This window comes from Echinops telfairi, unplaced genomic scaffold (genome assembly GCF_000313985.2).
Source record: "Echinops telfairi isolate 266 unplaced genomic scaffold, ASM31398v2 ScPeMD7_37;HRSCAF=141, whole genome shotgun sequence".
NCBI lineage: Eukaryota > Metazoa > Chordata > Mammalia > Afrosoricida > Tenrecidae > Echinops > Echinops telfairi.
The window spans coordinates 1,521,556-1,537,923 of NW_022103935.1; the positions used below are offsets into that span (position 1 = coordinate 1,521,556).

The window sequence follows — 16,368 nt, forward strand, 5'->3', positions numbered from 1 at the left end:
GGTCTCTGTACTCCCTTTCAGCAGGCCGCCTGTCCCCAAGCCCCCTCCCCAGGGGTCCTTTCATCCTCCCCTTCGGGTGCAGGACCCAACACCCATGACTCGGGCCTCCTGCAGATGGGGGCAGGGCCAGGACCCTAGGACCCACCAGGGCAGAGGCCAAGCCTGGCCTGGGCTGTGGTCCCCATGTCCCTTCAGTGAGGCCCAGCATCTGCTTGGCAGCAGATACTCTCAGATGGACAGACGGACAGAATTCAGGTCAGGCCAGCAGGGGAGCTGAGGAAATGGGGCTTCCCCTGCCTCTGGATCGCCCCTACTCCCCACCCCCCCTTCTGTGGCCGGTGCACACCTGTGCTCAGGTGACACAGCCACTGCGCAGGAGGTAGCAGCACCTCACCAGCCCCTCCCAGGGAGGGTGGAAACGCCGGGTGGGGTGGGGGTCACTAACGGTGGTGCCCACAAGACTCAGCTATCACGGAGCTGGCTGGGGGTATGGCTCCCTGACCCATGGGGTGTGTCTCAAGGCGATATGGGGCCCATAAGGCATTCATCAGTGGATTTGGGGGGTCGGCCAGTCCTTCCTTCCTTCCTTGTCTGTTGGAGCCAGGATGGGCCAGGGAAGCCGTCCACCAGGGGCAGCCCAGCTGGTGACTCAAACATGGGGTCACCGCCTCCACCACTGCACCAGTGCCCACAGACAAGTGTGGTGCCTGTGGCCACCTCCTGTGGGGGGCGCTGCTCAAGGTACCTTCTCAGCCAGGGGCTGCCGGCTCTATTCTGAGTGGCGGGAATCCCAGCCGCGGCCGAGGCTGGAGGGAGAGGAGGCTGTCTGCCATCACGAGTCACAATCAACTCGAGGGCAGGGGGTTTGGTCTGGTTCACTGAACCGCCTCGTGGGTTTACAGGCGAGGTTGGATGGGTGTGACTGTGGATGTGTGAGTGTGGTTGTGTGTGATGGTGCGTGACCCTGAGTTTGGCTGTGGGTGTGAGTGTGTGTGAGTGTGTGCTGTAAGTTCACCATGGATGGAGTTGGCCACCCTGGAGGGGAGCCCAGGTGTGTGAGGGAGGCAGGCATGGGGGTCAAGGCCAACGGGGGAAGCAAAGCCTGTAGGGCCCCATCCACGTCTCTGGGAAAGAATCTCGTGGCATCCGGGAGGGAGGCCTGGGCTTGAGGCCTGGGCTGTCCGTCCCTCCATGCCAGGCGCTCGGCGTCTGTCTGTCTGGCTGCTTGGTGCTCAGCTGCTCACTTGGAGCCAGGGGTGGGGTGGGGGGCCTCGGCGGCCATCGAGTGGGTGAAGGGATGAAGGAGGGGGCAGGGTTGCTCTGGAGGATTGCAGACAGACCCCTGACTGCTCCCCTTCCTGCCACAGCCCCTCAGGAAGCTGCAGGACCCCTTGGCAGCCCCGTTGGGAGACAGGACTCAGCCTCTGGGGTGGTCGGTGCCTGGGCTTCTGAATGAATGGCTCTGGGGTCTGTGTGGGCACCCTAGGGGCACAGAGGGAGAAAAACCTGGTGACATCCTGCTGGGCCACTGGCCACCAGAGGCCCCGCAGGTCCCAGCTCTGCCCTGATGCCCCTGTGGGCCCCGTGGGTCCCTTTTGCTCTTGCTGAAGGAGATTCCCAGACTTCAGCTTTGACTTTAACCATTTTAGGAGAAAAGGCAGACGTCCTGGCCAGGCCCGCCCTGAGGATTTAGAAGCTGGACTGTTGGTAAAAAGCAGGAGCCCCCGGCAGCCCCCCCATCCACCCACCCACCACCACCACCTCCCGCTCCATGCTCAGATCTCTGTTCCCACGTACGCCTGGTACATTCCTTTGGAAACTAAGACCCTTTCTCAGGCCTGGGCCCCCTCCTCCCCAGGGCCGGCTTGCTTCATGCCCCCCTCCTCCCCCCTCCCCCGGGCAGCGGTCAGCAGATCAAGGCCTCGGCCCGAGCTAAGCCTCTGCTTACATTTTGGAAATGTTTGGAGAGAGATCAAACAGAGAAGAACACGTGAAGAACACATGCCCTCACATCTCAGGGCCTGCAGATAAGGTTGGATTGCGGCACGGTTATCTGTTGACACACCATCTGTGGATTCTGTCTGCTTCTGCAAACCAGGAGGCCCACAAAGCCTGAAACTATTTGCTCTGGGGCCCTCACAGACAAGCCTGCCCTGCCTGGGACCCTGAGCAGAGACACTCTCTAGACCCGGGACCAGGCCTGTGGGGGTCCCAGTTCCCCATCTCCACAGCACCCTGACTGGACTTTTACACAGACCCTCTGTGAATGGTTGCTCTCTATCCAAAGTGACCCAACTGAGCCCTGAGAAACCCGGCCATCCAGCCCTGGAGCAGGCCAGGGCTCCGGAGGGCCCCGCACGTGCAGCGTGGCCCGGCGCTGCGCAGACTTTGCCGGGGCCTGGGGTCTTGGGGGCCAGCTGGCAGGCCTTTCTACAGAGGTAGCCCCGCATGGAATCAAACCTCCAAGCTTGCGGTTGTCAGCTGGGCATGCTGAGCCCCCTGCAACATCTCTCCCAGGAAGTCTAGTTGGTGCGTGCTAACTGCACACCTGTCCGAATGTGTCTTCTGGGGAGGCCCACACTGGGCCTCAGCCTGATACAAAGTAGCCAAAACACTGTGCCCTGTGGTTTCCCACCTGCCTGATACAAAGCAGCAGTCACACAGTAAAGGTAGTAATCCACCTGCCTGATACAAAGTAGCAAAAACAAAGTAACACTGTCACCAGCCTGCTTGCTACAAAGTAGCAGTCACATATGCGACTTGGCTAGCAGACTCAGATGCTCCAGCCCCATTAGTTGAATGGCCCTTGTCCTTCCAGGGCGACCGATGACAAGCCAGCGGGCCCAGGCCATGTCAGTGTGTCTTTCTAGGCAGACGGACGGTTGGGACAGCACCCCGAGCTGTGATCTGAGCAGTCAGTCACTGTCCAGTGCGCTCTGATTCACGGGACACCCCCTCGCCCCCGTACAAGCAAACGCGCGAGATGCCCGTCATCTCCATTTCACCGTCCTTGATGCCACGGGCCCTCCTCACGGCAGCCACCGTGCAGCAGGGTGGCCTCCAGCCAGTGCCTCAGCCAGCACCGCGTAGACCACACTAGCTGGCGGCCTTCACAGTCTGCCTTTGACTGGAAGCTCGGCTGAAACCTGCCCATCAGGGAGACCCTGCAGGGCGTCCCAATTTCAGCCACACGTGGACAGACAGGTGGCAGACATGGGTCGACACGGGCCAAGACAAGTGCCAATGTGGCCATCGGCATGGCCAAGGCGTGCATGTGCCTTTGGACCGGACGTGGAGGAGTGGCCTCCCCATCCAGGAGAAGCAGACGGTACCCCATTCCCCCCCACACTCCCCATCACCCCTGAATTTAGTTCTGATGTCGTTCTTGGGGCCACTGTAGACAAGGGCTAAAATCGGCTGCCAGACAACAGGCACCTCCCACCTAATTCCCAGGACCAGGCTGGGAAAAGCCAAGGACCCCACACTCAAAGACAATGTCACCTTCCCCGCAGCCTTTGGTTGTGGGGACGGAGGACGTCGGCGGTCGGGTGACGGCAGGAAACAAACAACAACACAAACAACAACAACAAGCAAGCGGAGGGAGGGGAGCTGTGGGGACGGAGTCTGGGGGAGGCCGCCCACCACATGTCCAGCCCATGGGGGCCCCAGCTGTCCCTTGGCCTGTGCCCCCCACCTCTAGCTCTTCCCCACTGTGTCCCCACTTGTCCTATATGAACGGTGCTCGACCCGGGGGCCCACCTAGCCCTCAGACTTCACCCTATAACAGGTTATGTCTGCTGAGACACCCCCATCCCACCCCACTTCCAAAGGAGGTCATGTCGATAGGTATTGGGGCAGGGGGTGAGAAGTGAAAATATTATTTTTCTTTTTTTTGGGGGGTGGGCGTGCAACCCATCACAGGATTCCAGACTGCACATAGGGGACACACACACACACACACACACACACACACACACACACACACACACGGAAGGGACAGGAAACAGCTGCCTCAGGTCCAGGGGGAGGCTTTCTTGGGGAGCAGGGTGGCCCCCGAGGGGGCTCAGCATGGTGAGAGAGCAGGCCAGGCCGGAGGTGGGGGGTGGCTGGGGATGGGCTGGCTTGTCTGCCGCACAGGAAGCGGCGAGTTTCCCCCACCCCCCACCCCTCTGCACCGGCGCCAAGGCGGCCCTGTCCCTGGGCCTCTCTTATCAGCGTTCCCAGATGCAGGCAGAGGGAGAGGGAGGCCCAGGCTGAGAAAAAGTCCGTTCCCAAACATAAAGAAACGGGGCCAGACCTTTACTGCTGGGAACGGCCGGTGTCCCTCTCCCTGGGGAGCGGGTGGGCGGTGGGGCAGGCCCTGCGACCCAGGACCATGTCCCTGTGAACTGAGCAGCAGATCTCAGCGCTTCCAGCCCACTGCAGGCCCGCACCCCATGGGCACGAGCTTCTGCAATGGCAGCCTTTGTCCTCAGTGATGTCCCAGTGGTGTCCTGCCTGGGTGTCCTGATAAGGCACACTTGTGCCGGCTGCCAGCCCATGGAGGGCGGGGGACAGAGCACCCATAGCCTGGGCATGTGGGGCCAGGCTCAGTGTCCCCTGCCTGTGGGGCGTCACCAAGCCACACACCTGAGCTGGCCCAGAGACATCTTGGGGACACCCTGGCAGGCATGCGTGACACTGCTCGTTTGGGGTCAGGGAGAAGGGAGGATGGCTGCACTGTGGATCCAGAAGTTCGAGGTTCAAGGCCCTCACAGAGGCTCGGGAAGAGAGGCCCAGTGGACTATGTGTGGAAAAGCCACCACGGGAAGCCCCCGGGCCACCCCGGGTCCCCCAGCCCCCACAGCGTAACAGGTCAACAGTCAGCAGGGACGTGGCTGTGGCCGGTAGTCACCCCTCGGGTCTGGCAATGAACCTGCCCCACGTGAGGAACATCAAACATTACAGATCAAAGGACAGTGCTGACCCAAGGACAAGGTCCGGTGGGAACAGGGGGTGGGGGCAGGCGGGAAGCAAGGTACTGAGCGGTCCATGGGTGGGGGGCTGTGGGAATGAGCTGGGCCAGAATGTGGGTACAATGTTGACATGAAAACTGTCCTTTGGCATGGTCACTCAGTCCATGACAACGTTACAAAGGCAGAGATGCGGGGGAAGGAGGAGGGGCCGAGGACCCGGGGGGGAGAGAAGCCCGGCTTGGGTGGCCCCCACTCTTGCTGCACTGATGATCTGGTCCCAGAATCAGCAAGGCCTGGTGTGCACCCGTGGCTCCCACCCCTGCCCACCAGAAGCTCAGAGCCCGAGACACCCCCCCCCAAGACCCCCGGGAATGGTGTGGACCCTCAGTGTGAAAATGGCCAGCAGCCATGAGGGTGGTCATGGTGACACAGGGGCCACCTGGGTCCCTCCAGTCCAGGCAGCTGTCCACTGTGGGGCCTCCCTCTGAGCATGGCCCTTTCTGGGGATGCTCACCATTTCCACGGCCGCCCTGTTGGCAGCCCCGTGCCCCGTTATGGACCCCAAGACGGTAGGCCTGTGGGCACTGCTACCTGGATTATGGCCACCGAGAAACTGCCCGCTGTTTGGCTTTCTCATCCCAGCCCCATGTGGTACCTGCAGAGCACTGAGGGCAGCCGGGCCGGGCCAGAGACACCTCCCACGGTGCGTCACGCCTGGGCCCCGGCTTCTGCTCCGGCTCTGCTCTTGCCCCCCCTGGGTATGGGCCCTCCAAGTTCACCTAGACCAGGTGGGGGCCGGGCTGCCTCTGGGGGCCTGGTCCCTGGAGTCCTGGCTGTGCCCTTGCCCCCTGGGGTCTTTAGTGTCCCGGTCACTCTTTTGTACTGTTCTTGACAGGAGGGCAGCGGGGCTGCGGTCACAGGCTCTCCAGCCCTGGGGTCATGAGGAGAGTCCCCGTTCACAGCCCTGGAGGACAGAGGACAAACCAACGTGCCATCGGGTCACACTCTGTCCTGAGGCTGGTGGGATGGATAGGATGGGCCCTTCCAGGTTTTCCTTAGCTGGGGCAGCAGGACCCCAACCTGTGCCCACTCCTGCCCCACCCCACACGGCTATGTCCCTTGTAGCTTCCCCCTCGGCTGTCAGGGGCCTTCCGGTCCCATGCAACCTCGATGAACCTGGCTTGTTATTGCCACTCACAGAACCTGCCACCCAGGGGTGGGAGCTTGAGGGGACCGGGGCGGGGGGCAGGGGTCACAGTCACCCAGATGTTGGACACTGGAAGCAGGGAGGGAGTCTGGGTGACCACACTGTCTGCTGAGGCTGCCCCTCCTCTGGCCGCCCCCCACTGTGTGAGAACCAAGGACGGGACCCAAAGGGCTGCACTTCCTCCTCTGGTGGTGTGTGCACAGGGGAGGGGTCTGGAGCACCCCCCCCCCAGCCCAGGATGGAAGGACACAGGTAGCTACTGTCAAGTCTGACAGATAGACGCATGTTGGGGTGGGGGTCCCGGCCCAGGTGGGGTCCCAGCCATACCAGGCACAGGCACCCACAGAGCACATCTGAGGGAATGCAGGTTATCAGGGGTCACTGCGGGGTGGGCAGGGGGGCCTGGAATCCTGCTTCATCATCAGTCACATAGTTTGAACGGAGACGGGCATTCTTAGATAATCCTGGCTTCTATAAACAAGATAGGAGCAAGAGCCAGTGGGATTTCTCAGCACTCAGACCACTCCACCCAGCAGAACCAGCAGGAAGTGGCTGGCGGGCCCCAGCCCTGCTGGGAATTGAGCCAGGGGCCGGGGTGGGGGTAACAGGAGCCCCCACCAGGGCCAGGCTGTGCTGAGGACGGGCCTGACAGCTCTGGGAGAAACTGGTTTGTGAGCAGCTGTGGTGGCGGCAGCAGGGCACACCAATGCTTACTGTGTTCTGGGGACCCGGGGCTCAGACTTGAGTGTGGGCAGGTCTGGGCCCCTCTGAAAGCCATGGGGCATGCCCCTGGGTGCCTCTTGCAGCTCCTGGGCCCTCCGATTGGCCTGGATTCTGCCAACCCTATCCCTGCCCCTGTCTGCACTCTCCTCTGAGAACCTTCACCCCTCTCTAGGCCTCAGGCCCACCTCATGTCAAAGGTCTTCCTCTGCACCCATCACACACTGTGAGGTTCCAGGAAGGTCACTCCCCCCAGCACTCAGCCCAGGTGGCAGTGGACAAAGATGGGTCCTCCAGTCCCCACCCCTCTGGGCCCAGGAAGCCAGGAAACCTCAGGAGCCCCTGAGCAGCTTAGAGGTCTTGCAGGGCATCGTGAGACCTGAGAGAGGGTCAGAGGCCCTGTGTCCACATCACACTTGAACCCTCCTGGCCCAGGAGGCTCCACACCTGAAACCCTTCCTCTCTACCTGCTCCTCGGACCAGAGACACTGCATTTCACCAGAACCCCACACTCCGGGGGCAGCTCCAGCTGTGGGGGCCGTGGTCTTGGGAGACATGTAGCCAGACTGTTCCTTAGGAGCCAGAATGACATGCACATGGGGCTGGGAGGAATGAACCCCCGGAGGGGACGTCATGCTTGGTAAGGTAGAGGAGTCAGGGCACGGGAGGATGGCCCCCACTGACGTACTGACAATGAGCTCACACGTAAGAGCCACTGGGAGGGGGTGGGCGCAGGCCCAGCTAGTGTGGGGCAGCCGGGCCGAGGGGCACGGACCAGCACACAGCAGCCTCCAGGCCCCCCTCTCAGTTCTCCGTGGGCTGCCCACTCTGCACAGACCCAGCCCATGGGTGACGCTGCTGGGGCTTGGAAGCCCTGTGGTAGAGCTCCCGGATCACACCACTGTAGACAGACAGACAGACAACCTCACACTAAGGCCATCTGTGGAGTATTAAGATCGATCCAAGGATCACTGCCCAGGACGGTGCCCTCCAACCACCGGGCAGAGGCAGGACGGATCAAGCCGCAAGGGGGACGCGGGCTTTTGGAAACCGAACTAAAGTGCGGCAGGCATGGGGGCTGAACCAGGAGGGCTGGGCGTGGCGTCTAGTCGAAGACACTGAATGAGGGGGTGGTGGGTGGGGAGGATACGGCCGGCAGTGTGTGGGCACCCTGGCGGGCTGCTAACTCGAAGGTTACCGGTTCAAAGCCACCAGCACCTATGCAGGAGCAAGCCAAGGCCGTGTGCTCCTGCAGGCTGACCACGTGGGAAACACCACCAGCCGAGGCCTGCTCCGTCCGTCCGTCCTGCTCGGCCTCTGTGAGTTGAGGTTGATGTGACTGGGCGACGGTGGACGTGCCCGTGTTGTTGCCCCTGCGGTGGCCGTGGGGCCACCCCCGACTCCCTCCCAGTGGCCCCGGAGATGGAGCAGGACTGCCACAAGCGATTCTCATAGTGTGTTCCTCCAGGGAGCCTATCCCCAGGGCCCCCCTCCTGGGGCGCTGCCGGGTGGGGGGTGGGGATTGTGAGCATCCAGCCTGCAGGTCGGCCCTGGGACGCCCGCTCCGCTCGCTCCCGTCAGCACTCGCAGCGGGATGGTGTGCCCGGCATGAACCCCTTCCTGCTGTCCGTGCGAGGTTCCGGCGCCGAGCTGCACTCGCCCTTCCCCGGGCCCCCACCCTAGGCCCCTACCCAGTTCCAGAAGGCTCCGTCACCCTGTTCGGCTCTCTGGAGCCGCGCTGCAGCTAGGCTGCACCTGGAAGCCATTAATCAGCGGCCTCGGCGGGCCTGCCCGGGCTGGACACGTTCGTGGAACCCGACACGGCAGGAGCGCCGCATCTGGCTTCTCTCAGGCCGCATCCTGAGCTTGGCGCGCGCTTCGCCCGCATCGGGGTTCAGTTCCCTTTATTGCCGAGCGAGGGCCCCCGGGGCCCGAGCAGACCCCGTTTCTGTTTATCCTCTGGGCGGCTGGCGTCTGGAAGCGGGCTGGCTGCCAGGCCCGGGGTCTTGTTAATGACGCGCGGTGACGAGCAGCTGTGTGGGGGTCGCCGCGCGAACACATGTGTTTCCACTTCCCGCGGACACCTAGCGCTGGAGCCGCGGGGACGGTGATAAATTTATGTGTGACTTCCACAGCAAGGGCCAAACGTGCGTTCCAAACGGCCGAGGGGGTCATAAATCCCCAGCGGCCGCAGGCCGGCAGGGCCGGCCGGGGAGTGTTTCCGCCTCCCCACGTCTGTCTCCCCAAATGCCTTTCTGATTATAACCCGGGTGGGGGCTTGGGAAGTCCTGACCCGCCTGCTGAGGTGCCCTTTACCTTGTCTGTGCACTGCAGTGCCGGGCATCTGGGCCCGCTCTTGTTGCCGGGGAGTGTTTCCGCCTCCCCACGTCTGTCTCCCCAAATGCCTTTCTGATTAAAACCCGGGTGGGGGCTTGGGAAGTCTTGACCCGCCCGCTGAGGTGCCCTTTGCCTTGTCTGTGCACTGCAGTGCCGGGCATCTGGGCCCGCTCTTGTTGCCCGGGCCTGCATTTCTGGGGGTGGGGTGGGGGACTGCTTCGTGGCAAAGTCCCCCACCACCACCATTGTCCACTGTGAGAGGTCAGAACGTCCAAGACTTCGTTGTCTCCCAATCCGTGGCTTATCTTTGGATTCTCTTAGCAGGGCCCCTTCAGGGCTGCCATCTGTCCCTGGAGCTCCCTTCTGTCCATCGGGAAGCCCCTCACACTGAGCTCTCTGGGGGGCAAATGGTTTCTTCTGCATGTGGGTGGTGGTGCAGGCAGGTGGGCATGTGTTGGGCAGTGAGCACAAGGCTGGCAGTCCGAACCCACCAGCCTCTCCATGGGCGACGGCTGTGCCGTCTTCTCTCAGAAAGAGCCGGTGTCTCGGCAGGCAAGCCTCTGCAGACACGGCAGAAACGACCACGCCATACGAAGGGCCTCCACAGGAAACCCCCATCACCCTTCCACCCATCTCCCCCCCCAGTCCCTGGAAGCCCCGGCGCTCGGCGACATAGATCAGGACCACCGCGGCCAAGCCTAGTTCCACCGTTTTGAGATGGTTTGGGCAGTCCACGGGCAGGGAGGGGGCAGCTGGGAAGCCAGGCAGGTTCAGAAGAGGCAGGGGAGCAGGGTGGTCACCGTTCTCGTGGGGCAGGTCTCTGCAGGAAGCAGAGACGCTCCAGGAAGATGTGGCCCCGGGTGGGCCGTACTGATGAGGCTGTGAGGCACTCGATGGCTCACGCTGCCAGGGGTGGGACGTCCAGAACACGCCACCCCTCACCTCTGGGCATGCGGTCAGTGGGGTCCAGGCCCAGGCTGAGGGTCAGGGAGAAAGAGGAAGGCCGTCTGTGCAATGGGTGGACACCAGGGCTGCAGCAAGGGGCTTGGAATGGGAAGGGTGTGAGGCTCAGGGGAGACAGTTCTGCGGGCATCCCACCGGTCCCTGGGCCTTGGTTCTGGCCAGTGTCCTCCTCTGTCTGTTCTTTGCCCCCTCCACCCCCACCCGTGCCACCAGACCGTGTTGAGTTTGTGCACACGGGGTCTCCGGGAATCGGGGTGACAGGGCCAGGCGGAGCAGAAGGAGTAGAGGCCTGTTTGCTTACCCAGCCAGACTAACAGGAGCAGGGCTTTAGCCTCCATGTTGACACCTACTTTGGGTGGCCAGGTACATGGCCCAGCACACAGCCCTTCACTGAACCGCACCTTGTCCCATCGGCCCTGGGCTTGGGCTCATTCGTGGGAGTTTGTGCCGGTCCCCCCGGGGGCCAGGAGTCTTTGAGGCACGTCCTTCACTGGTTTCTGTTGCTCTACTTGTCTGGCTCCGGCTTTGGGGCGACGCTGGCACGAAGCGGGAGAGGTGGGCACAGGCTTCTCTCTGCCTGTGGGAGAGCCATGCGGTGAGTGTTCTTCTTCAAACAGAGCTCCCTCCCCAGAGGAGACATCTGAGCCCAGATTCCTTTGTGGGGGAGAAGGCTTTAAATCACGCGTTCAATTTCTTTGCTTGCCCTGGGTCTGCTTAGACCCATCCGGGCCTCATTTCCTCCTGGGTCAACTCCTATAAGACAGGTATTAATTCTTGCCTAAATCACCGGCCGTGTCGTGATTGAAGCTGCATGGGCCTGCAGTTTCCGTGGTCGGGGGACTGGCCTGTGGGCCCGGGAGAGACGCGTTTCTCAGGCCACAGCCCGACTTTAATACCATGCCATACTGGGGGCTCTCTTATTCGTCTTTAGTGAATTTAGGGAGTGTGTGTCTCTCATGGGTCCTCCCCCCAACCTGAAAGACCCCCACCCCCGGACTGCGGCACAAAGCACAGCCTGGTCTGCGCTGCCTGCAAGCCATGAGGGGCTTGGGCCCTGGTTGGGGGTCACTGGGTGTGATTTCAGCCCCACCCCCGAGGGTCTCCCCTCCAAGCTCTCTATCAGACGATGCTGTTCAGGGACCCCGGAAAGACCTCACTGGATACAGTTCAGAAATTGACCACCCTTCTTTTCTCTCCCAAATCTGCCGTAGTTGGGAAGCTCTGGGGGGCTGTGCTGGGCTCCGGGGCACCAAGAAGCCACGGCCATACAAACAGGTGGTGGCTTTGTCCGTCTGTCTGTCTGTTTCCCTGGTGCCCCTGGAATTTTCACGTCCAGGATCTGGGTCTTGGAAACGGTGTCGGGAAAATGTGACCCATTGAACAGAGGCAGGTGAGACACCCCCGCCCCCCAAGACGGTGGTCCTTCGTCCCCCCCCCACCTCAGATCCGGAGCTGAGCTCCCCCTGTGGTCGAATAACCAATCAGTTAAGATCAAAGCACGGTCGTGACCCCACATCAAAGCCCCAAGGGCAGGAGCCTGCAGACGGGCCGGGGGGAGTGGGAGAAGACACGGCGGCCGGAGCTGCCATGGACGGTGGGAGCAAGCCAAGTATGGAGGCCGCATGGGAGCTGGATGGGGTGCTCTGCTAACCTCCCCTTGTGCCAGGGCACCAGCGCACTCATGGCCCTTGGATCAGTCCGACTCACAGCGACCGACACACACACACGGAAAACGGAAAAGATGTGGAGGGCAAGGTCCATACATGTTCAAAGGAAGGAAGATGATGGGCAGGGCCGGGGCCAGAGGGAGGACACAGAAGACACCGGGTCAAGAAGACAGGGAGGTAAGTTGGGGGTGCAGCGTGGGGTACAGCTGCCAGCCCCCAACTCACAGGGGCTGTGTCTGCAGCACACATGGCCCCCTCCCCAGGGCCTGTCCTGAACAGCAGGAATCCAATTAAGGAGCGGGCAACATTCGAGAAGCTGCAGCATTTCATTAAAGCAGGGTCAGATGAGGCTGGCAGATTAACCATGAAAAGATGTTCTGCGTCCCCGGGCATTAACGGGGTGCAACCTGAGACGGCAGAGGGATGTCACCCCACACCTATTAGAGCCTCGGAAATGAGAAATGCAAAGTGTGCACCGGGGTGCACCCGAGCTGGCAGGAAGCTCGGAAACCGGACCCGTGCACAAGGCGGGTGGGAATGTGCAGCTAGTGGGGCCACCGCTCTGGGAAAGTTTGACAGCCTCTTAAAACACTAAGCACGCACTTAGCTGAGGGGCCAGCCCGTCTTCCCAGGCCTGCTTCCCAGGGGATGAAGACTGAGGTTCACACGGGGCCCTGTGCACAAACACGCTCAGCCCACACTGAGAATAGCTGACAGGGCACAGCCGAGTCTCTGCCGGACACTAACCAGATGCCGGCTGGGGTCAGAGGGGAGCGGGTGGGGCTGGGTTCTCACCAGTGGGTTTCCAGGCCCTGCTGCCCAGGGTCTTGAGCCTGCGGCCAGTTGGTCGGGTGCCTCCAGTGGTGCCTGTCCCTCCTTGAGACCCCCACTCACTAGTCAGAAGCATGGCCTGCTCATGGCAGCCGGGCGGAGGTGCTTGAGCTGACCAGGGTTCTGTCCCCTAGGTGTTGTCGGGGGCCTTTGACGGCCAGTGCCCTGACATGCAACACAGGGAGACCCCGCCTGGGCCTGCGTCCTCCTCACCATATTGTTGCTGTGTCTGAGCCCAGCCTTGTGGCCATGGTGTCTGCCCATCCATCCATCTCCTTGACGGCCCTCCTCTCCCTCACTGCCCCTCCACTTGGCCACGCGTGATGTTATTCACTAGGGACTGGTCTCTCCTGACCACATGTCCACAGTACGTGGCATGGCTCATCCTCCTCCCTGCTCAGGAGCCCTCCAGCTCTGTCTCCTCCAACACCACAGGCCTGCGTGTCCTCTCTGAGAGCACCAGGAATTGTGTTTCCCATTTCCCCCTCTTGGTAGGAAGTTTTAAAATGTCCTGTAACTCCATGACACCCCCCCCCCCAACTCCCTGCCAGTGAGCCGATGCTGACTTATGGCCATCCTGCAGGACAGAGAACAGGCCCCTCTGTGGGTTTCCCAGACTGCAACTCTCCACGCGAGTAGAAAGCCTTGTCTTTCTCCTGCGGAGCGGCTGGTGGTTTCGAACTTCTGACCCTGTAAGGGCAGCCCGCCACCTACTCCACTGTGCCAGCCACCAAGGCTCCTCGGGACGCCATGGTCCTTGCAAAGTTAGACTAAAAGGATCCTTGCTGGCATCGGAGAAAAGGGAGTCCGCTGCTCCCTGCCTTTTTCGCCCCCAAAGAAAGAAACCACAGGTGAGTCTCGTCAGCTCTGCAGGAGCTGGGGACAGGGAAGGACTGGCCAGGAACTGGAGGGACCAAGGTGGGCCTGAGCAAGCAGCCCTGTGTTTTCCACTCTGAGAACAATGACATTGAATAAAATCACACTGTGCTGCTAGGTGCCATCCACTTGAACACCACACGCCCTTGCCCAGTCCTGTGCCACGTTCACACGGTGCCCATTGTTGGAGGCCCTGGCTGGAGCATCCAGTGTCCACCCCTCTTGATACAGGCCCCCTCCTTTTACTCTGACCCTCTGCTTGATCAAGCATGGGCGGCCTTCCCCGGGAACCGGCCTCTCCTGACAAGACATCCACAGCACGTGAGTCTCGCTGCACCAAGGACATTCCAGCTCGGAGAGAGATTCCTTGTTTCCTCTGGTGGCTCGTGGTCCTTTCTACAGTCTTCACCAGCCCCAGAATCACAGGCACCCAGGCCTGTCGACAACCCTCCTCCCCCGGGCCCGGCTGCCCCGTGTGCCCCCATGCACGGAGTCTGTGGGATTTGGAGCACCACGCAGGGGCTGGCACCCTTTAACCCTGGCTTGGAGCCGAGTGTGGTGGAGTCAAGGACGTGCTGTTGGCAAGGGTCGGCCCCTGGAAGAGGACTCCGTGCTCGGTGAAGTCGAAGGTGAGCAGAGAAATTGGGACAGCCTGGGCCACGTGAACACAGTGGACGTCACAGTGACTTGGAAGGGAGTCCCGGGCACCGGCCCACAAATACCACTGAGATGGGACACACGGGAAGCAGGTCTGTGGCTCGCACGGACAAGGCCCCCTGCCCACCACGGGGGCGCCTGCCGAGGAAGGGCAGGTGGGAGCCGTCAGCCAGCTGGGCAGGAAAGCTGAGTGCGTGGTGACATGAGGTGAGAGGGCCCTGTTCTCAGGGCTGCCCTGCCACTCAGTGCCCAGCAGGCCTGGGGAATGAGGCACAGGTAACCTGCCCTGGGCGGCTCACGCTCTCCAGAGAGAGCAGAGTGGTGGGGAGAGCAGAGTGGAAGGCCTCCTGTGACCCATGGGAAACAAATCACCCTGGAAAGCTGTGCCAGCAGGGGTGGTCTGTGCCCCCCCTGTGGACCCAGGGATCCAGTCTCACCCACCTGTCCCACCACCACCACCATGGTGCACGTGGGACACGTACGTCCCACTAATCCTATCAAAGGCCCCCGAGGGCAACCCCTCCCTGAAACACACCAGCCCCCAGTACGGAAGGCAGAGCAGAGACTGGGTCGGTCACAAAGGGGTTAATCGGCATTTTCCAGCTGAGCGAACACGCGATGCCTTTTCCACTTGTGTCATTTAATTACCAAATGTTTTCATTTTTCAGAAGACCCGAAATTGCACAGATCTGTGGGATTTAGTGGAGGAATGTGAAGGCCAATTTCGCCTAATTACACGATGTCTCTGGGCCCCCTGACGGGTCCCAGAGCAGGAGCCGCAGGCCCGTGGGCCCCCGGGGGGGGCGTGGGGGCGGACACAGATGTTTACCTGATGTCCGGGCCGGAGTCTGGTTTGCATTGGGAAATCAGACTGTTTACAGGACACACACGGCCCACTCCCCACACTCTGGGTGACAGTCTGCAGGTCCCTCGGATTCCTGGGGACGCCCACCATGTCACGCCACTAGGGCAGCCACCCCTGGGCCTCGACTGGGTCCTCACCAGCTCAGGGATGACCACTGGGCAGGGGCGGTGGACAAGGGGGAGGCTCTCACGCCACCCCCGGACCCCGCCTAGGGACACGTCAGCTCACACCACCCCTGGACCCTGCCTGGGGACGCGTCAGCTCACACCACTCCTGGACTGTCACTGGGGACACGTCAGCTCACTCCACCCCTGGACCGTCCTTGGGGACACGTCAGCTCTGGGCTGACCTCTAGGGGGCAGAGGGCACCAAGGTAGAGGGGACTCATTCATGGCAACCCTGGGCCCATCAGCTTGGCATGGCCACAAGGGGGCCGGGAAGAATTGGGGACTCACACCATCAACCCAGGCCCCCCTAGCAGGGCAGGCAGGCCCCTCTAGGCCTGAAAATGGTTGCAGGGCTGGCCGATGCCCCAGGTGCTGGAACCTCTGTCTGATTCTGAATGACACGGGCTCGGAGCGTGGGCTCTGGGGGTGGTGAATGCCCACAGTCGCCTAGAACCCTGCTGCTGGGGCCCGAAGCCCCAGACCACCCTAAGCACAGAGGCCCGTCAGGGAGGGGAGTGTGGGCATGGGGCAGGGGACACAGGGACACAGGGCCTGAGTAGCAAAGGCCTGGTCGGGGAGGCCCTGGGCAGGGACAGGTCCACAGGGGGTGTGTGTGTGGAAGGGGTACAACTGGAGTCCAGTCTGGAAGGCATGAGCTTCGGCCCATCCCAAGGACACTGCCCAGGCTCAGGCCTCCGCCTTGCCTATGAGAGCCCGTCTCTGGCCACCTCTCCTGCCACAGCCCCCCCGCATGTCCTCTTGAGCCCGAGTTTCCGGCAGGTGGGCTGGGGAGCATCAGGGGGTCCTGCAGGACAGCTGGGTGGCCTGCAGGAGGGACGAGGGCCAGCTGTCCCTTCTCCAGAGTGAGGCTAGCTCTGGCCCCACCATCACTAGGTGTCCCCCTCAGTACCGGTCCCCAACCCCAAGTTGCCCCCTCCACCCAGTGGCCATTTGCCTGTTGTTCTTGCCTGAACCCCCTTACTGGGATCTGAGTGCCACAAAGCAGGGGTGAAGGAGGGGTGGCCCTCAGGGTGACTCAGCAGGGAATGAGGCACCCTGGGGCTCTAATGGGGCCCCTGCCTGCTGGGACAGGATGATTCAGGAGTGGGAGGAGAGAGGGCTG

The 16,368-nt window shown here is 61.9% G+C and overlaps 1 long non-coding RNA gene across 1 annotated transcript in view; it reads left to right on the top strand.

Annotated features, from left to right (window-relative positions):
* The first annotated feature begins 14,324 nt into the window (after positions 1-14,324).
* Positions 14,325-16,368, top strand: part of LOC123521693 — a 4,606-nt gene continuing 2,562 nt past the window's right edge. Inside the window, exon 1 of the long non-coding RNA XR_006680074.1 lies at positions 14,325-14,420. This is a non-coding gene — a long non-coding RNA (uncharacterized LOC123521693). The remainder of the gene's footprint in view (positions 14,421-16,368) is intronic.